This window comes from Bactrocera oleae, chromosome 3 (assembly GCF_042242935.1).
Source record: "Bactrocera oleae isolate idBacOlea1 chromosome 3, idBacOlea1, whole genome shotgun sequence".
Classification (NCBI taxonomy): domain Eukaryota; kingdom Metazoa; phylum Arthropoda; class Insecta; order Diptera; family Tephritidae; genus Bactrocera; species Bactrocera oleae.
Genome location: NC_091537.1, coordinates 17,791,310 through 17,814,178, shown reverse-complemented (window position 1 = coordinate 17,814,178; position 22,869 = coordinate 17,791,310).

Sequence of the window (22,869 nt, the reverse complement as noted above, 5' to 3'; positions counted from 1 at the left end):
GTTGCTTTATTTTTCGTTCAAAAAAAAATTTAATTAAAATAATATTTTAAGAAGTAAGACGTTAATATAATATTATCAAGCTACTGTAATATAAATATTATAATATATAATATTTTTTTTACTTTTTATATAAAATAATTTGAAAAGTGTGAAACTTTCAGAACTCTGCCAGCTTGAAAAAAAATGTAATTTTACAAATTTTATAAGCTCAGAAATGCCAATTGCAACACGACAACCTACGTATATAATACAAATATACGCCAAAACGCGCAAAAAATTCGTATAAATGTATGTATGTATGTATGTGCATATGTGTGCATATGAAATTGTTATCATGTTGCACATTGCAACAACTGTTGGTAATTGTTTTGGGCGGTAATTGCAGTTTTGCACATTGCATTGTGCCATTTCGCTGCATTGGGACAGCAAAAGCAGACAAAGCAACAAAAAAAACAGCACAAAAGAACGTTCGACAAGCGAGAAATTCGCCAAACTGACTAACTGGCCAACAGAACTGACTAGCAAACTAAATAAAAGATGTACATTTTTACTCTCCCCTTCCACCTGATTAACTCTCCGTTCAATGCAAATACCGCTGTGCCCCAAACAAACACTTTGCTCATATTACAGTGTACACTTTGCTTGGACAACTGTGGCAGCTGGATGCAATGCAAGCAAGTGTTGCAAGTATATGTGTATATGCGTATATAGATAACTGTATGTATGTATGTATGTGTGTGCAGCAGAGAGGGAGTCATCGCAAGAGTCCAACTGCAGTTGGTAGTGGAAATTGTATTGAAGACATTGCAATTTAATTTAATAAATTTTATGTTCATGACTCGAATGACTCGATCGGCTCGTAAAAAGGCCACTCGCCAATTGCTGGTCGCGCGAAAGTGCATTGCATGCCACAAAAGTCGTATCATATTTTCAAGTACATACTCGGTTTTCAACAAACCAATTCGTTGTTGTTGTTTGAGTGATCGTGCATGTTGTTTTTGTTTTGTATACATATATTCTTTTTTGGCGAGCAGGCGCGCATAGATCGTTGTTGCATGTGGCAATGACACTTAAATGTTGCCGTTGTTGTTGTGCGGAAATGTGCTGCATGAGCGTCAAGAAAATTGCAGCGCATTATTCTATATTATTATGTGCATAAATATAATGCGGAAAGGCGAGGCGAATAATTTGAAGAGTCTCAAATTGAATTATTACAGCAAAGGCACCAAATAATAATAGATTATAATAAATAGCAGGTATTGTAAATGCCATGCAGAAGCGTGTAGAATACAGCAGATGCGATAAAGGAAATTTGATGAAGGCAAAATGAAAATATTTTTTCGAAGAGGCTGGTGGAAAGGCAAGGGAACTAACGAATGCGCTTAAAGTAAGCCAATAGTAACTAATAATGAGATTGGATTAAAGGTGTTTGAGTGCAGAAACTTTCATAGTTTTTTCAGAAAAGTGTTAATTTATGTTAAGAGTGGATATGTTTTTAATTTCAAAAAATTTTAGTTTCAACTTGAATGAAATCTGCTTTTAGAGCGAAGTATTGATGAATTATTTTTAGCATTGACAGAAGTAAGAGGCACGTGAAAAAATACACTTAGAAAATAAATGTAGAACGATAATACCGGCAAGGCAAGCTGTTATGACTAAAACAGTGAGAAATTTCAGAATGATTGCAAAAATTAAGAAAATGTCAAACCGAGTAATACTTGGCATTGTATTAAATATACATACATGTGACAATTTCATGCTACCATCTCTCATTCATGATGTCTCGAACTAGTGTATTTTCTGTCAAACGCACTCCAAAAACTGTAAGAGGGCGAACGCAAATAACGAAATGAATCGTCGTTCTTTTATTTAGTCAGAGCTTTAACCACTTTATAGACTTAAGAGATTTATCGTAGTACAGTCATTACTGTGATGAACGATTGAAGGTTAGTTGAATTTGATATTAAACTGATCCTCTCTTTCGAAAAAAAGTACTAAAAAGAAAAAACAACGTAAAGCTCTATTTCACTGAAATTGGATTTTGTCGTTCGTTTTGTATGGTAGCTATATGCTATAGTAATCCGATATCGACGATTCCGACAAATAAGCAGCTTCTTGGGCAGAAAAGGACGTGTGCAAAATTTCAGGTCGATATCTCAAAAATGAATAACTAGCTCGCGGTTAGACCGACAGACAGACCGATGGACATGGCTAAATCGACTCAGCTCGATTTATAACAACGTATATTAAGTTTGACACAAAGTTTCTAATAGTCAGAAGAAGAGGATGGAGATCTTATATGTACATATATATGAGATACCCTGTTCAGGGTATAAAAATTGGTTTTTCGCAAACGAAAATAAGCCTCATAAGCATTCGGGAATATTCGAAAAGGTACAGTACAACAAACATAATCGAAAGACTTTCTCTAAATGAAATTATAAGAGTGCTTATATCATGATAATCAATGTTAAAGGGGTTTAGGTCGGTTTAGTTCACTAAAAAAGCTTAAATTCTACAATTCTTTTAGGCTCTATTAAAAATGTATTTTGGAATACGAAAACAAATTTATAATAGCGTTTTTATACAAAATTGTACCTACTGGACTAGTCTTTGAAATGACCAACCGCAATCTCTCTGAAGCTAACTGAGCCGAACGCTGCGACACTACAGCCAATTGAACAAAGACAATATTTTGCACTATTTTACTTATTGAATAATATTACTTGGAGTTATATATAGTATACTTAAAATCAAAACCAAGTTTGGAAATCTTAGACTGGCTCAAACTTTTAAACACCTGAGTCCAATTTTTTGAATAAGAATAGGCCTTCATAAATATAGATTCGCTTCATTCTAGGTTGGCAGGGGAAAACTTGGTGATTGAAACCTAGTAAAAAAAGGTTGTAAAACCATTAGAAAACTGCATTCAAATGTTCTAGAAAATCTGAATATTCATATTATACTACTAACTTTAAAACAAGAAATCGCTACTGAAACAGTATATGGATTTTAGTAAAACCTTTTTTTATCACAATTTCCCCCGAATTGACTTTCAAGCAAATATTTAAAAAAAGAGCCTTTTCTAAGATGGGACATTTTTCAAGTTTGTAGAGCATACCAAAAATCCAGTATCCTAAAAATAGATTGGTGTTACAAAATATTCCAATAATCTCGAACTTTATATAACTATTCTAATTTTTAAATTAATTTTAATTTTTAAATTAGAATAGTTATATAAATTATTTTAATTCCCGATTTTGCTCTAATACTCCCGTTTCTACTGCTTATAAAAACATATTTTTATGCACACTTTTCAACTTTTTAATTTAAAATTATTTCTTCCGTATATTCGAGTAGAAAATACTCGTAATTTTCGCAATATTTTAATATATTATTATTTATTTCCCTAAATTTTTGAGATATCGGTCTGAAATTTTGCACACGCTTTTCCCTCCTCAATTGGCTGCTCACTTGTCGGAGTCGTCAATATCGGACTACTATAGCACATAGCTGCCATACAAACTGACCGATCAAAATCTAGTCGTTGTATGGGAAAATTTTTAATTTGACAAGATACCCGCACGAAATTTGGCTTGAATTTTTGTTTAAGGTAACGCTATAATATCCGCATAAATTGATTTAGTTTGGACAATTATATCATATAGCTGCCATATAAATTGACTGATCCAAATCAGGGTAAAGATCTTTTTATACCCTTTTGTGCAATAAGAAGTGTACCTGTGAAGGGTATTATAGCATAGGGTGCAGCCGAAATTAACGTTTTTTTATTTTTTCACTTTTCTCTATGAAAACTAATTTATAAAAATAAAATATTTTTATTATATTAAATCCTTCTCAGCATATTAATTTTATTTCTGGTTTCATCAAGAATACGTGCAAAAATAAATACATACTTATACAAACCTGTGCTCAAATCTGTATAGCTATGTATGTATATACGCACAAACATTTGTATGTATGTATGTGTGCGTTGTTGACCACCGGTCAGTTCATTGTCTTATTGCACGCACACATTGCTCTACGCTTTACGATTAACGCATTCAACACGTGTCAAAATCAAAATTCCTCAACACCTTTTGGCATTCACGCATGATAAGAGAAATATTTTCATGCGAACACGAATTGGCACACAAACGGACACACGAAAGCACACACCAGCGTACAATACAACACTTTGCTGTGTGCGATATATTTCTGTGCAGGCGAGTGCTGCGCATTCGTAAGCGTGAAAGTTTCCTGGTGAAATGTTTAAAAATAGCCGCTGGTCATTTAACAGCCAACTGAGCCCGTTCCGCTAAGTGAGCCTACAAACAGGACTCACACACGCATACTCGAACATAACCCCGCCTCCACCTACCAGCAACAGCTGACTGAGTTGCGCCAACTGCGCTTTAATGCGTATACGCCCGGGCAGCCCGGTAAGCAGCAGGCCGGCAGAAAGGCATTCAAGTGGCATTTGGCTCCGTTGTTGTTGTTGCTGCTATTTCCGCGCGCGCGCACGCATTCATCAATGATTATTGCGTTAATTATCCGGTCAACTCCTGCCGCCATGCGTTGGCCTCTGCCCTCATTACTTCAGCGTCGAGCTTCATTTCTATGCCGTGCACACAAAAGCCACATACACACACACATATAGTATATGAAAAAATAGCAACTACAATAATGCGAGGCTGTAAATGAGCGCTCAGCGATGTGAACTTCAAACGGAATTTCAGCTATTTCCGTGCTGCCAGCTTAATGCGTTAGTATTGAATTGTTGTTGTTGTTGTTTCTACTATTTTACAGCATGTCTTGCCAGGTTTCAGCGTCCAGTTGAAGGAAAATACGCATAGCCTTGGCCGTTCGAGTGGTCTTATAGGCCTTTTAGTACACCAATATATACATATATACATGCATATATCTCACACAGAAATATACATATATGTATATTGGCTTGTATAAATACCATACATATATAATTATGGAACTCAGCTTCATGGCTTCGCTATAATTAAAATCTAATATAGCTAAGTATGCGTGTATACTATTTTATCGCAATGCGTGTCATAATATATACATATATATTTATCAGCAATTAACCTAATACTAATAACTTTCAATAGAATCCTTTCCACATTGCACTTTTGAAGGGCAGCAGCCTGGAATAAACCAATCGGAAACTGTTTAGATATAATACTTGTTATAAATAATTAATAAACAAAAAAACAAGGTCAACTTCGGTTGCACCGTAACTTTAATACCCGTTACAAATAAACAAGTTTTCCACAAGAATTTGATTTTGAACGTTCAGTTTGTATGGCAGCTATAAGACATAGTGTTTCCATATAAGCAGGTGTGGCATATGGGCAGCTTCTTGCGGAGAAAAACGTCCTTTGCAAAATCTCAGATCGATATCTCAAAAACTGAGGAGCTGGTTCACGTATATACAGACGAACGAACAGACAGACGGATATTGCTAAAACGACTCAGTTCGTCATGCTGATCATTTATAAATATATTATATATATTTTTTTTTATGGAGTCGCCGACGTTTCATTTTGGCTGTTACAAACATCGTGGCAAACTTAATATACCCTGTTCAGGGTATAATTAATAATTTTAAAAGTAATGATTGCGTGTGTTGATCCAGTGCTAACCGAAACTCATTGCGATGACCAACACCAATCCTTGGAGATTGATTTAAAATAAATCGGACATAAATATTAGTTTTATTAATAGATAATTTATAGAGTATGATTTGAAGGATTTTTTTTAATTGACAGAATAGCATCTCAAGAAAAATTTTCCAGATTTTTGGAAGAAACCACATATAATTGTTTATAACAAATCGAAATAAAAAAATAAACTGCGATCAAGCGCAAACTTCTTTATGTTTTCGAAAAGCTGTGTCAAGAAACATTGTTATGAGAAAAACGCATTTGAGTTATACACGATCGTGCCAGAGCACCTGAGAACCATTTGCTAATTATCGAAAAGAAAGAAAAAAACATTTCATTATACTTTAAAAAAATGCAAAAAAAACCTTTTTTTTTAATTTTGAATTATTTTACGCCGTAAGAGGATAGGCCAGTCTAGAATTATCAGAAGATTTATACTTTTCCCAAAAACTGCACTTGAGAGCATTAAAAGCTTAATTAAATAGTTTTCTTGTTCTCAGGAGTCGAAGTGTTATGGTCAGTCAGTTTCAGCACGTCCAACTATAAACCAAACTGCTATCACCAGCACCTAAAATAACCGTCGCCCGTCACTTCCCTTTTGAAAAAGGTGTCGAATATTGGTCCAGTGCCAAGTTGTTTAAAAAAAAATCAATATCAAAATTGTGTTTATGGTTAAAGGAATAATATGTATATACCTATATTTGTAATAACCTGATAGAGAGATATTTGATTTTTCCCTACTCCCAAAATTGTCAAAATTAGCCTTTTTTCAAGGATAACTGTTCACACCTGTTAAGAAAAACTCATATTATTTCTAATTTCATGGTACACGGCTCAATTCAGGAAAAATAATAAGTAGATCTATGTCAGATAACGAAGCCACTTAAAGAAGATGAAGATGATTCAAGGAGATAAAATAATTCGGAAGGGGATGTACATTCAAAATTTGCAAAGATAAGGCAACATTGGTGAAATACAGGAAAAGTTGTTGAATTCAACCGAGACGATAGTGGTCGCAAGAAAAGGGTCAGCTGCACTGCATTCTGTCATCCGCTGCAATAGAATCTTAAGAGGAATTGTGGTCAATTTGACCAGTTCGAACAAGAACGGAAATTTGCTCGATAACGTAACACGAAAAGGTTTCTGAAACATTCAAAACTCTCGAAGGAGGCTGTATTTAATCAAAAACGTACATCAAAATAAAATAGTAAATTTAAGTATGTTCTAAACAATAATTTAATGCAAATATTTTACCAGCCTACATATATCAAGTGAAAAGGGGAGGAATTGTACAATGAAATCAAAAGCCTAGAAACCAATTTTAGATAATTTTAACAAATTTCTGTTATAAGGGAGTATAGAATTAGAACAATTATAGCAAAGTAGTAGCTTGAAATTTTTCAAGAATTAGGTTAGGCTAATTCTGTTATTGACCTCATATAACAAAATCCATACAGGTGGAAATTGTATATGGTTTTAAAGCGCTCGGAATGGTATTTTCAAACAGAGATATCTTAAAAACCGGCTGAAATAAAAAATTAGAGGAAGCTGTTACCATTTCCCTGGCAATCAAGTTGACTTAAATATTAAACGCATTTCCTGCCTTTAGCTTCCCCTTCGCTTCGATATATATAAGTTAGATCTGATGAAATGCTATGTTGCTATAAAAAGCATATGAAACACAATATAATAAACTATTCTCTCTATCGTACAGTTAATCTGAAAATATTATTTAATGAGATAAACCCCTTTATAAGTTTTATCTACAGAATTCTTTTATTCCATGTCTTCATACAAGGCATGGTATATCAATATCTCTAAATTACCAGAAATTAATTCCAAAATATCCGAAATTGCCTCATTCTGAACAGTTTACCAATATTCAGTAAGTTACCGAAAGAAATTCGACACCATCGATTCCACCCAACGTAAAATACATCTCGTGACGCATTTCATCGTATTTAAAGCTAATCCCTAAATAAACGTAAATAAGACTTTGCGCACAATTACATAACAAGTGCTACGCACAATCTCAGCCTGGAGATTTTCACAAAATTCAATTTTTCCACTTTTCTACCCTAAATGGTGAGTCGTTTTGATACGCCACGGCGCTTTGCTTCCTGCAACACGTGTTTGGACAGCATTAATAAGTCAAATTCTCGCAAGACTGGGGGTGGCTGGGATTTATGCGCCATGATACTATGTTTTCTTGTTGTTGTTTTTTTTGCTTAATTTTTACACAAATACAAATTTTTTCCTGCTTATTTTTCTTTTTCGGTTTAGCGGCGTACGACTTTGATTTGTGTTTATCTTCTGAATTTTATTAGCAAATATTCTTTGTAACTTTTTTTGCCATTTTCAATTTTTAATTTGGAATTCTCCATCTTTTTTTGTCGTTTCAGTAATAAATCTATGAATTTTGTGAAATTAAAATGAGCGGAAATTATTATTTACAAATAAATTTCCACCGGATTTGGGGCTATTTATGTGGTCGGTGTGGTGGCACAGCTGTTTGGGCTATTTGAAAATTGCCTTTTAATTTTATGACATGCAGTCGGGGGAGTGAAAGTGGAATGTGGTTGCTATTTCATAAATTTTTTTTGTTATATTTTGTAAGTGACCTATTGTAATTTATTGACGAAATTTTTGTGGCAACTTTTTTAAAATACTAATTTTACTTCTTAAAATGTATTAATTAATTTATTTTTTAATTTAATTTTAATTATCTAACTAATTTAATTTTAATTATTTACCTACTTAATTTTTAATATATAAAATTTTGATTGCTATAATTAACTTTTTTATTGTTACAACTTTACTTCTAAAACCTCTACTGAAACCTGGTACCTCTTAAGCTTTCAATAATTTGACTGCTCTAGGACAAGTCCCTTAGTTATAAACATCTGAGTCTACAACTTCTCAAGAAAAATCGTAATATTAACAGTTGACAGACAACATCATCAGTTGAAACTAGCTTCATGTGTGTAAAAACAGAAACTATTGAAAAACACATAGCAGAAAAAGTATGTGTACGAGCGAATACGATAAGAGAAAATTCAACGAAGGAGTAAAACGAAAGTGGAGAATTAGTTTATTTATTTTTTTTGTCAATTTTTTTTTTTATATTTATAATTTTATTGCATTTTTTAAACTTTTATTTATTATTATTTTCTATTCTAGGCACAAATCCAACACGTTGAGGGAAGAAAACCTTTCTTCTAACAAAGCCTTCTGGCTAACATCGGCGACAGACCTAGTAAATAACCGACGAATATCGCACAGCTGTTCTGAAAGTAATATCGGCATACCGTTTCAGGCGCAATTGTAACGGTAATAAGTGAAAGCACGCCTATCGGCTTACTAGTATTTGAAAGAAAGAAGATACAAAGAAGAAGCAGAGATACAGAGAAGAAACAAGGAACAAATATCATTATAAAAGAGGGACTAAAGAACGCTACCTTGGAACAATTAAAACTCGTCCGAAGGAAGAACGTCATGGTAGATGAATGTATAGGCTAATCAGAAATATAAAAGAGCAAGAAACATAGCGAAAAACCTAATACGGTTAAAAAAATGGGACCTGAATGCAGATAGTGACATGTAAGTCTCAAGACGAGTAATATGAAACGCCCTAAAGACATGCGAAAGTGGTCCCAGGAGGAACAACGGTTCCGGAGACGAGAGTTTTTTTGTGTCCTGCAATTGACACATACCATTGCTGTGACGAGGCGGTAGGCATTTTTCTCATCCTCCCCGAGTTTCTGTTATATTGTTTAGTTTTTATTTCTATGATAACAGTTAAAGAAAAGATTAAATTTTTATAATTTTCATACACATATTATAATAATTGCAATTTCCTTCAACTTATTTTATTTTGTATTATATTATTTAATTTTAATTTTTTTATTTAATTTATTTTATTTTATGTTATTAGATTTTATTTGGTTATAATTTAATTTTAACTAATTTTTTTCATTTGAATTTAATTAAATTAAATTAAATTTTATTTTATTTGGTTCAAATTAAATTTAATTAAATTTTTTTATACTAATTAAATTATAATATATTTTATTTGATTTTAATTTAATTAAATATTTTATTTTAATTTATTTTATTTTAACTTTTTTTGATTTAAATCTAATTTAATTTAAATTTATCTTATACACTTTTAATTTCTTTTATTTCACTTCAATTTATTTCAATTAAATACAGTTTTATTTTATTTTATTTTGATTGATTTAATTGAATTTATTTTATTTTGTATTATATTATTTAATTTTCATTTTTTTTATTTAATTTATTTTATTTTATATTATTAGATTATATTTGGTTATAATTTAATTTTAGTCAATTTTTTTCATTTGAATTTATTAAAATTAATTTTATTTTATTTGCTTCGAATTAAATTTAGTTAAATTTTTTTTTTATTTCAATTAAATTAAATTATGTTTTATTTATTTTAATTTAATTCATTTTTTTATTTTATTTTAATTTATTTTATTATAACTTTTTTTGATTTAAATCTAATTTAATTTAAATTTATCTTATACACTTTTAAAGTCTTTTATTTCACTTCAATTTTTTTCAATTAAATACAGTTTTATTTTATTTTATTTTGATTGATTTAATTGAATTTATTTTATTTTGTATTATTTTATTTCATTTTAATTTACTTAATTTTTTTTTTAGTTTAATCTAATTATTTTTGGGATTTTTTATTGAATTTAATTTTATTGCCTTTTAATGTATTTTATTTTATTTTTCTGCTCTAAAAAAATCCAAGCGGGAGTTCCGCAAGGTAGTGTATTGGGACCAGTTCTTTATCTCTTATATACTAGTGACCTACCAACATTTAACGAAAATATTGTTGCTACATTTGCTGATGATACTGCAATTTTAGCCGTTGGCGACAATAATATTAAGGCAACAGAAAAATTACAAAAAGCCATTGTAGAAGTACAACGCTGGACAACTACTTGGCGCATTAAGCTGAATGAAACCAAATCAGTGCATATCGATTTCACCAATAAACGTATGCAGCACCAACCAATATTTTTAATATTTATGAACCAAAAAATAGTTCCGTATGAGAATACAGCAAAATATCTTAGTATGACCCTTGATATTATACTAAACTTAGGTGGAAATCACATGTCAAAAAAAAAGAATTAAAATTTAAGTACAGAAAAGTGTACTGGCTATTAGGCAGATATTCTGCTTTGTCAATATACAACAAGCTACTCTTGTATCAACACGTCCTTAAACCGATCTGGACTTATGGTATTCAACTCTGGGGGCTGTACCAGTCAAGGCAACAGATTGATTATCCAACGATTTCAAAACAAAGTACTTCGTGGTATTGTTAATGCACCCTAGTTCATTCGTAATGACAACTTGCATATGGATCTGAATGTAGAAACTGCTGACAACGTCATCAAAAAGTATGCTCAAAGTCATGAACAACGACTTCAACAACATATTAACATTGAGGATCTCCAGCTTCTTAATAATGATGGCCTTACCAGAAGATTAAAGCGTGTAAAACCTTTCGAACTTGTGTAAAAAAAAAAAACCAAAAAAAAAAAATAAATAAAATTATTATTGTTCAGGTCTCATTACAATAGTGACTATAATCGATACATATGTAGAAATTTACACATCTGAAATAAATATCATAGGATAAGCATTTCGTAATTGTAAAACCGTATAAATTAAATCAGCAACAAATAGTTAAATAGTATTAATTTACTAGATTGCTATAAAATAAATTCCCCAAAAGGGTGTATATAAAAAAAATTATTTTGTTTCGCTTACTTTATTTTGAGTTTTTTTTTTTTTGTTGTATTATAATTTATATTTTTTGTTGCATTTTATAAGTCTAATTTTATCTTTTTCACTTTAGTTAAGTTTAATTTAGCTTAGTAGTAGTAGTTTGGGATAATTAATTTAATTTAATTTATTTAATTTTTTATTAAAATTTTTATTTCATTTTACGTAATACCCAAGTATACCTATAACATACAAGTATTTTGAACTATTCGATTTTTTATTACATTTTTCATTAAACTTCGCTGCTTTTGAATTCCCATAGTATAAATACATACCTAAATACACACAACCATACAAACATATGTATATTCAAATCCATCAATTGAATCGTCGGCATCATTAATTACTTGAATTTGGAAAGGCGCCTCCTCCTCTGCATTCGTTTCACTATTTGTTCAATTTCACGGTGTGAATTTCTTTATTTTCGATTATCATTTACTTATTGCTGCTCTCTCATTTGCGGCTGTCAATAAAAGTACTCCGGCATGTGAACATTGCTTTTTCCACTTTACAAAACCATCGCTACAAATTAGTTTTGCTACTCATATGGTTTTGACTACTACTTTAAAATACACGCTTACATATCTACAAGTGATTTTTTTAACTTCTTCAACTTTTTCATAATTGCACCGCTTGGCGATTGCTTAAATTTCATAGTCATCGCGTAATGATTGGAATCGTACAAATGCAGAATCGAAAAAAACGGCATCTTTCAAAACGATCATCAATTATGACAATATGAACGTCAAAATAACACACACACACACACTGTTGGATACATACAAGTAGTTCTATCGAATATTAGTTTCGACTCATTAACTGAGAAAAACCTTTCGAGTTTTGATTTCTTCGCTTTCAGTTGCTGCTTGCATTAATTCTTTTCGTTAGTTGCAGGCATTTTGGCGTTTTAAATTTCAAAATTAGTGGTTAAATGTGTGAATTAGATAGGCATTTTCAGCTGTTTAGTGGTTTTAGGCATTTAGAGCCCATTCACGGCTTGCTGTATCTAATCTTGACTAGATGTTGTGTGAATTCTACTGCAAGTGGCTTAAATACTCTAACGCATCAAATCTAATTTTACTTCACGACTAATAAAGCCGTTATAGTTATTAATAGTCTTACTTAGAACAAAAATAGTAATAAAGACATGGTGAAAGTTGGTTTGCAGAAGGTATTAAGTGGAATTGTTGCCTAGTCGATATGAACTTCTTATCTCAAAAGCTTGTTATGTTTTCCAATTTTTACTGAAAAATTATTTATTGGGATTAATGAGGTTATTAATTACTAATAAATCTAATCCGAAACCATTTAACGTAACAAATTTATTTTTAAAATGGTTACGCATGAATAAAGATCATCAGCAGCTTAAATATATTAACTGCTGAGATAGTTTTGATCGATAAAAACAAGTAGAAAACAAGCAAAATTTTGAATTGAATTCAACTTTTTTTTAAATCGCTGCCGTTTTGTCAATTTTTAATGTTTTTTTTTGTTTTTTGAACGTAAGTACGAAAATATCTTCTAGTTGAGATTTTTTTCTTTAGTTATCACCATAAAAAAGCCGGATACACTGTACTACAGGAGAACCTTTGTTTATATCTGTGATATATTAAGATTTTTTCGGAAGAGATAAATACAGTATAGCGATATATATATATATATAATATAATATATATGGACAGTTTTTGAAGTAGCTACATCATTAAAAAATTAGCGGACCCACAACGAGCTACCTTCTAATGACTGAAGGATTTTATTACAGTCTGTCGAGTGTATCACTTTGTCGATAGACCATGAAAAGCTTAGAAATAAGCGTTTCAGTCAACGAGTTGTGCCGCCCACAACCTACCTGAGTAATAATTTGCATTCAGTCGGGTTTTTAGAATCTCGTAATGGTCAAAACGTAACCATGAACCTTGAAAGGCTTCAAATATTATTTTACAGAAGTGTACTATACTATTTTGTTTAACTAATTCACTTAAAATTAACACCCTGTAAAAACGCCTAATAGTATGCAACGAAATAAACACTTTAACTTCTGATTTGCGGAATCATTCAACACAGTTTGACTCTGCTGTGACAAACTGGCTATATGAGAATGCCCAACAATCCAGCCATAGTATGAATCGCAACATGGAAGAGTGTAAGGGTTGGCAATTCGAAACCCGCTGCGCACTTACAACTTTCTTTGTTTTTTTAGTATTTTTATTATTGCACGTTTTTCCTTTTTTCTGCTGCATTAGCTTGCCGCGAAAACTTCATAAATATAAAAGTGAGCATTTCACAGGAAACTCGTTGTTTCTATACGACGAGGCCACATTTTCCATGCGCTAATGTTTGCACACATTCATATTCATTCATGTGCACTTGTAGTTGTTTGTTTTTTTTTTTTTGTTTTTTGGTATTTTATTTTACTTTGGCGCCTTCGGTGATATTCCAGCTCGCTATTGTATTGGCATTGTGCCGGCAAATTCTACATTATAAATGGATTATTGCAATTAGCCCTTCATGTCCCTGCGTAAGAGTGTGGCTACACCACCAACAAACCGATGCAAGGAAAGCAATGGAAAACCGAAACATAGCGAGAGAATAATAGTAAAAAAATTAGAAAAAAAAACACTGAAATATGCAGCGGAAAGGAGAAAAAATTATGAAGCCGAAAGCGAGTTTTATGCAATCATAAAAATGTATTAAAAGCGGCATTTGCCAACAGCACCCATCTCACCCCGGCGCTTATTGCTTGACGCTGGGTGGCCCTTGGCCCCTCGCTGTAAAGCGCATTACCACATTTCAGGCAGAGTTCTTGCTGCGCACTCAATTCGTTGTTATTTCTTATACTACAACGTTTTGAGTTTTTTTTTTGTGTAATTTTTCTTATTTTTGTTATTGGTTTTGCTACTTTTTTTTCTCATAAATTCACTGTGTTGTCAGGAAAAATGGAAAATTATGTAAATTTCGCAATAAATGCGGTTTTATGCATTTAAGAAAGCATTATTTCATGTTGCTCAGATATTCTTTTGTATTTCACAGCGACGAGAAGACATGTACTGCCTCACCTTTTGCCGGGGTTTTTTCGATTTTGTTTTTGCTTTGTGGAATGGCACGAGTTTTGTGGTTGATTAGCGCTACATTTTTGACTGTTACTGTTTTTGTTGCTGTGTTATTGCTGTTGTCGTCATTAATGAAGCTAATGTACTTGTAGCTAGAAATAGTAATGGTTTTGGAAATTAAGCCTATGTAATTGAACATAATTATATTTATGCAAACCAAGTATATGTTTGTACGTTTACTATAAGAACAAGTATTTACGAAAAAGTAGTTAAAATTTTTTAGAATCGGAAGACTTTCTGAGGCAGCTCCATATCTTGCGTGGTTTTTTTAAATTACAAGTATATTAATATAATCAATGAATACTTGTCTTGCTAATTCAAATGCAAACAGGTTATTGACACAAAAACCATTTGATTTCCAGTTCAGGAACGGTACTGTATCCTAGTTTGAAAAGTAAAAAGTTGCAATACAGTCTCGTCTTGACAATAAAACTAGAAATTCTTAAGCCATAATTAAATTGGTACATATTTGATCGCATAAAAGCTCCATATCTTATTTAAAAAAATAAAAAAAAATAAACTTAACCTTTTGATAATTTTACTCTCTCGCTTGAAGCCTTTTGTGAAGCATAGTTGCCAACAGTTTTCTTCATTTTTCAGAACACTTCTATTTTTGCGAAAACCTTAACCAATTTGGACATAATTTGGATTATCATGTGTTTCAGGTCTAATATTCTAGCAAATAAAAACTTTTATCACTCGTTTATCATGTATTGAGTACAAAATCAATCTAACCCCCAGTTTTATTTTCCTAATTAATTTTTGAGTAGCTCAGACGTGATAGGGACAATTTTGGCGCCAAACCGCTTTAAGGGGTTACATGAGTTTCGTGGGTTAAAATTTTTTTTTGGCTTATTATTTGCTACAATATCTCAAGAATATTATCCTAAATTTTCAAGTCGATTCGAATAATAGTTTCGGAGATACAGCCTTTGGAAGGTGTGCGCTCCAAGTCAGGTATAGAAGGGTGAGCGTCTGTAAACGCGTTTTTTTCGGATCTGTGTTTTCAAAGTGGGTTGTCAAAAGTTCTTGAAAACTATTTAACCGATCTTGCTGAAACTTTATACAGGTGTTTGAGATACAGTTTACTCGTGCTTCTTGATGAGTTTTGTTAGACTATTCTGAACGTTTTTCAACTGCCAAAAAGCGAAAAAAGTGTTCATTATAATCGACTTATTTAAGCTCCTCAAATCTGGGTTCCTTTCAAATTTTCGTTGATTGACCAATTGAACTGAGAAGGTAACTTGTTATTTATATTAAGACTCAACACATTTAAGTGTTCTCAGATACTAACTGGTGATATGCAATCGAACAAAGTGCCCATAGGCGTAATGAAAGCAAACCGTTAATAAGAATATCAGCTTTTGATTGAAATTGGGTTATTGTTTACACATAGGAGTCCGGAACTGTTGTCAGTTGTGTACACTTTGTTGGTATAAGTAGAGATAGCACTCACGAAGACCTTTTTAATTGAATTAAAAACGTATAAACCGCCATCTACTGATAGAACGTATTTTGAACTGAATGACTTACTTCTGTTGTTGCTTCTACTAATCGCATTCAAATCGAAACTCAAACCGTCTCAACGGTTGAGCTTGTTTTTAAATTAATAAATTCGAATTAAATTGCGAAAATTGCAAATAACAAATCTGTGCTATATATATACTTGCATATGCCAAATATGTTTATGATACAAGAGGTTGCCTTAAATAACAAATAAATTCTACGAAATTAAGTTAGAATCCGATTATTACGGCTTGAGAGTAATGGCACAAACAGTCACCGACGCAAAACCGTGGACCGCAAAACCGTGGACCTATCTTAAGAGAGCGCAATGTAAATGAACAGTCACCACCGCTTCTACCGTCCGCTCCAACAGATTGTACGGAAATTGAACTTTTTCTGTAGAAACGGGTCAGCTGAGAGTGAAAGAATAATCTCTTGCAAGGCAGGGTTGCCAATCTCGATATTTTGTAGTAATTAAAAAATAAAAAACTTGGATATATTTGAAATATTCTTAAAATAACTCAAAATCACAGTCGAATGCACTTATTTATAAGTAGGTAAACTATATTCAATATTTGGCTTTTATATTATGAAAAATTATAACTAAAAAACTTAATGTGTGAAAAATCGTGTATACAAATAGAACAATGACAACATTGGTTAAATGAAAATAAAAGAGAACAACTAAGATATGGGCGGTAAGTACGGAAGGGAGGAATGTCGGTGACTGTTTGTGCTATAAAGTTTGTTAAAGACAATACCACTTGTAATTTTTTCTCATAATAGATTTTATATAAAGAAAATAGAGACCGCTTCTATAGCGTTTAATATCACTGATCTTGTAACCTAGAAATTTGTATAAAGTTGGAGAACCTGAATCCAGCATTAACTTCCAGTAATGCGAGTATTTATGATTACAATACAGTAAAAAAATTTTAGAGGACATTACTCTCGTATAAAGTGACAGCTTATGATTACTTTTGTAAACACATTTTCGTAAATTAAGTACAAGTTCCAATACTTTTCATAATATATACAAATAAATTTTCTCAAAAACACAACCAAATAATAATTATACATGTGTCGCTACTCAAATGTACTTAAGTTCCATTTAAGTCAACTGATTTGATTAATGATCAACTCGGACTGTGCCCCCAAATCTCAGCTTGAGAACCTCAACTTAAACAAGCAGACTGCCCAAGTGTCAGCCCGACTATCGCGCTGTCTATCTGCTGGAGTAGAAGCTTCACGCGCATATGTGGCAGTATGTATAGATGTGGCTCATTTGCTGCGTGCAACATCAAAGCATGCGACCGTTGCGCCGGCGCATAACATCAGCAGAGACATCAATATCGACAGCTCAGAGAATGCTATGAATAATGTAATAATGTAGCAAAGAAGCTTTAGCTAAAGCAACAGCAACGTTTTTGTAGTTGTAGCAAGAACAAGCAAAGTGCCAGCAACAATCAAAGTATATGCTCAAAGTGCTACACAAATTTTACGGACATTAACACTATGTAGCGACGACGGCGACAGCGACAGCAATGGCAGCATCATCAATTTCAGAGTGTCAGTGTCAGTCGGTGAGTCAGTTGTTTGGGCATTCAGTAGTCAATATCATAAGGCACATGAATACCCGTTTTAGATCTCTACATATATGTATGTATATAAGCATTTTAAAATGCGTTAGGGTGGTACAATTTCTAAAAAAATTTAGGTAGTATTTTTATCAGAGAAATTATAGAAAGTTAGTTGTTTAGAAGACTATAAATAATACTAATTTATCACCAAAAACGGTAACTTCGGCTGCACCGAAACTATAATACCCTTCACAGGGACATTTCCTATAGCATAAAAGGGTATAAAAAGCTATTTATATTGATTTTGATTAGTCAGTTTGTATGGCAAATATATGTTATAGTAATCCGATCTAAACAATATTTTTGGAGATTGTACCGTTGCTTTGGACAATATCATGTCAAATAAAAAAGTTTTCCATACTGGACTGGATTTGAATCGATCAGTTTGTATGGCAGCTATATGCTATAGTGATCAGATATTAGCGGTGCCGACAAATGAGCAGCTTCTTGGTGAGAAAAGAACGTGAGCAGAATTTCGAATCGATATCTCAAAAACTGAGAGACTAGTTTGCGTATATACAGACGGATTGATAGACAGGCGGCTATACATATCCTTTAGTGCTGCGATCTTAACAATTTATTCGCAGATTGCATCATTAATTAGGGCAACAATCCATGCCACATTACGTGTAGATATTTTGTCAAACAAAATAATTAAGTAATTACTAAATACTCACTTTCGTTCTAAATGGCATCACCCTAATAAAACAATGCAAGTGCTTTATCACACTTTTTTGTTGGAATTGTGTTAATTTGTTTCTCAACTGCTGTGATCCTCAGTTCCAGCTTATTGTGTTAGCTTATTTGCTGATCTCGAAACACAGCGAGTATTGCACGCGACCAACTTATGTATCTATTGTGGCGAGCTCTTCTGTTGACCCCGCTCGTGGTAAGTTAATTGTTTTTCGCTTTTGTTTTCCATACCAAAACTCCAAAGCTTCACTCAAACTCAGCTTCGAAGTCATTTATTTAGTGATTTTTTGCTGTTTTTTTTTTCACACGTCTAGATATATTAACTAGTAGTAGCCCCGCCGTTGTAGAGCCTGTGAAGTATGCGTATAAATTTATTAATTACTTTTACCGATGTACGGTAGTTGCTCTTTCTCTGTGATTTTCTGTGTTTTCATTACTTTTTCTATTTATACCTATTTGACGCGAGTGTAACCAATGTGAGCTGATTGCTTTCCCACTTGCAATCGGAATGGCATAAAAAATGACCCGTGGTTATTATAAATAGGCGTGCTCTATTTTTATTAGTTCAAACAGCTTTGCCCTGCAGTCGTGTTCATTTATTAGCTAAACATTTCTTTTTGATGTGATCAGTGATGTTGATTAGATGGCCGCTGGCGATCGCCAACTGTGAGAAAATTGGCTTCTGTATATTATTTCGGTGTTTCTTAATTTTGACTAGCTTATTCCACATTTTATTGTACGTATGCATGTATATATTTAAAGTTACTCCACGGGAACTCGGCATCTTGTATTTAGGTTTTAAGTATCTGTGACGAAATTTACTCAAAACAGTCGAGATTTTACTACATTTCTAATGTGTTATTGTTGTGTAGTCTACTAGTAGCGTAATTTTTACACTCTTGTTTCAGATATAACTATGCTATACCACAAAGTTTTGAGTCCCTAAACAATTCACCATTCACAAGTTTGTTTAATCATAACCAAGCTCAAGCGAATGCTTTTGCCCCTCGAAAAATCACTAAGCTTTAAATAACCCAAACATCAGCAATGGAAAACACAAACAGACATCATCTATGTATCAATTATTAAAATCGGAATCTAATAAAAATAGAAATTCTTCAAAGAGCTTTAATGTAAGGGTCAAAACGATATTTTGTCTTAAAAAGGGGTCATTAATTGAAAACTTCAATTCGTCGTTTTCAAAATATCAATTTTTTTTTTGAGAAACCGCCATTTTGTCAAAAAAATTTATTTTGCTTATTCCTTCGATTAATTACTAGATTTAACATTACTTAAACGAAATCTATTTGGTTTTTTAATTTCAGATAATGCAGTTCAGAGATGGTCACCGCAAAATGCCTTTTTTGAGCGGAGCTACCGGAGATCAGCTGTAGCTCTTTTCCAAATAAATATTTTTACTAGAACTAAGTCTTAAAATATAGTTAAAAGATACCATAATAGGTGTGTAAATTTTTGGATCAAAAGTTTTCTCAGAAAAACTTCTGGAAAATGCACTTTTTTTCGGCCTTCTAACTGCATATAACCCCTTATGAAACGTTTGTATATAGTATAACCATAACTCAACTGAGATTTAATTCTTTGCCCTTTTGTGCTCCAAAACTTGTCCAGTGCTCCGAAAGTATGTACGGGATTGGCTTCAGAATTCGCTAAGACATTAGTAGAGTTAAAAGAAGTGCTTTTGGTGCAGAAAACCCATTGTAATCCCGTACTGTATGGGAAGTATAAGACACCTGCTGTGGTATTCTGAGTCTCACAGTTAATTCAAAAGAGAACAGTACCTACAAAATCTAGTGTCAGGAAACAAGTCCATAGAACACATATTATTTCTCTGATCAAACAACTATTGATTATTATTTATTTATTTATGTAAACGGTAATGTAAACGTAAAGATTCATTGATTGATGTAGATCATGGAGAAGCATTATAACTATATGGTAAGTATAATATGCCATTTGTGTTGCCGTTATAATACCATAGTTAACTTGAAATATACTTTTTTCATCTATCTTTTTCCTTTGATTCATTTTAGGCTTTATAATATCATGTTCCCACCAAAAATTTCAAGTGGTTAGATTACATTTAATCTATTCACTAATCTAGACTGTTCTTACTGTCGTTGGAGATGTATAAAACAGCTGTTTTTGACTCGCCGATCGAAGCTGTAGAATTTTTCTCGCCATAACTCTATTCGATCGGGTTCGGCAGACTCACTCCACATAACTACCTCTTTCGTCGGAACATCATATAAAATCACCTTGAGAAAAGCTTTTTGAAACCAATTTTAAAGTTTTCGGGGTTTGTCCGGGATTCTCTCGATAGCATTTTGGGATCATGATTATTATTTTTTTTTTAATTTTTAATTATTTCGGGATTATTTCAAAGGTTGTTTTGGGCATTTTCGAAAAAATTGTATGACTAATGTTGGGTCATTTCAGGATTAATGGAAATTATGAGAAAGCCTTTACCTATTGCATTATTACTCTTCATGTTGGGTTTTCTAATACTTTTATATAGTATATACCTTTTATATAGCTCCTTATCAAAGCCCACCGCACAGGTTTGTAACTCTGTTTTAGAACCATTTAGAAAGTTTTCGGGATTTTTTCGGGATTTACTTGGTTTTATTTAGAGATCATTTCAAACACATTTTAGGACTTGATTTTGAATCATTTTCGGACCATTTCGCAAATTTTTCGAGTTTTTTTTTCTAAAAATTTATATATATATCATTAGTAAAGTATAGAGTGTTCTCACACTTTGTAGGAAGTTCTTACTAAAAAACTTTGAAATAATAATCGCTATATACCATATATACTATAGTAACATATAACTAAGTTTGGTATTAAAAAATACTTAAAAATACCGTATATTCATTCATATCCACGCCAGTCAAAAAATATACATATATCATACAATTTACTTATTGCCTTAATGACACATATGTTTTTATTGCACTAAATACTCAAATATGTAATCATTATTTACCACGTATTTCATTCCACATATTAACACAAAATATAATTACTTGTTATTCGGACTACTACATTTTTACGATATCATAAATCATTGAATTGCACAAATAATATCGCATTGCTCAGCTTTGTTTACTCACTAAATGTATTTGCATAAATAACTGTAGTATATTTCTAACACATATTACATATGAACAGATGGAAATCATTATCTATTATTGTGCCGTATTTATTACAAGTAAATACATAGTGTGTTATCAATAATAATCAAATGTGGTTCTGAATACACAATGGGAATTAAATAACAATAAATTATATAAGGAAGAATATGTACATAAGTACATAAATATTTTATTGCTAATAAGGCCAAATAGTTGTATGTCATTGCCATTGATGGATTTAGGTGGAACTTGATAGGCAGTTTAGAAATTTCGCTAATCAAAATTATTATTATTAGGGAGGCTAAACTAGATTTACTATTACCTTGGTTAAAATTTTGGCCGCGCTTATTCTTCCAATTTTTATGTACGTTTTGGAATTATCCGACAAATGTAAAGCAATTGTATGACTAGACTTTGATTGCTAAGGGGCGAACTGTACTTATAAGTATATATTTTAGGATTTTGCTCGTTCTGAATCACAACTCGCCGCTCATCAAAAAATGGTTACAAACTCAACATACTTTTCTATATCATAGGCAGTGCTATGAGTGAAAACCGATAAATAGAACAATCTACTAAGGCTGTGAAAAGTAATATCAAGAATCGCGCCAACTGTTAAAAATCCGTCTACAATATAATGGCCTATTTTAACATTACAGTTAGGTAATACTTAAGATGATCTCGTTTTACAAGATCAAAACACTATTGGTTCAAGAGTGCGTAGAAAGGCTCAACAATCTCCCAGCTTACAACCGGATCTACCTAATTTAGGTATCGAGATATAATCCGGGATATAAGGGTATATCCGTGAGTGAACTGGCTGATAATTAACCTACACTGTAGGGGATACCAAACTGCTGGGACCGAAAATCTTCTTTGATATGAAATTTCAAACCATAAAAGAGGTATTCCGGAAGAGCGAGAAAGCGAAAAGAGATAGATACTTGGAGCAAATTTCTGACCTCCACCAAGCTAAACTGTTGCCGAAGGTAATTAACCTAAAAATGATTAGGTAATTAATAAACCTCTTCAGAGATAAAATTAGGTTATTTGTGGCGCTATATACACACCACTATAGACTCAAGAGATATCTGTACAGCAAGAGTATAACCTTTTCAGGAAATTGTCGCTTCTGCGTTAGATTAGATTAAAAGATTGATCCTTTGACAAAAGCTAAAATACGATATATAAATAATGATCCCACTTGCACAACTGAGAAAAATCCGTAAGTATTGGTCGTAAATACCTCATATGT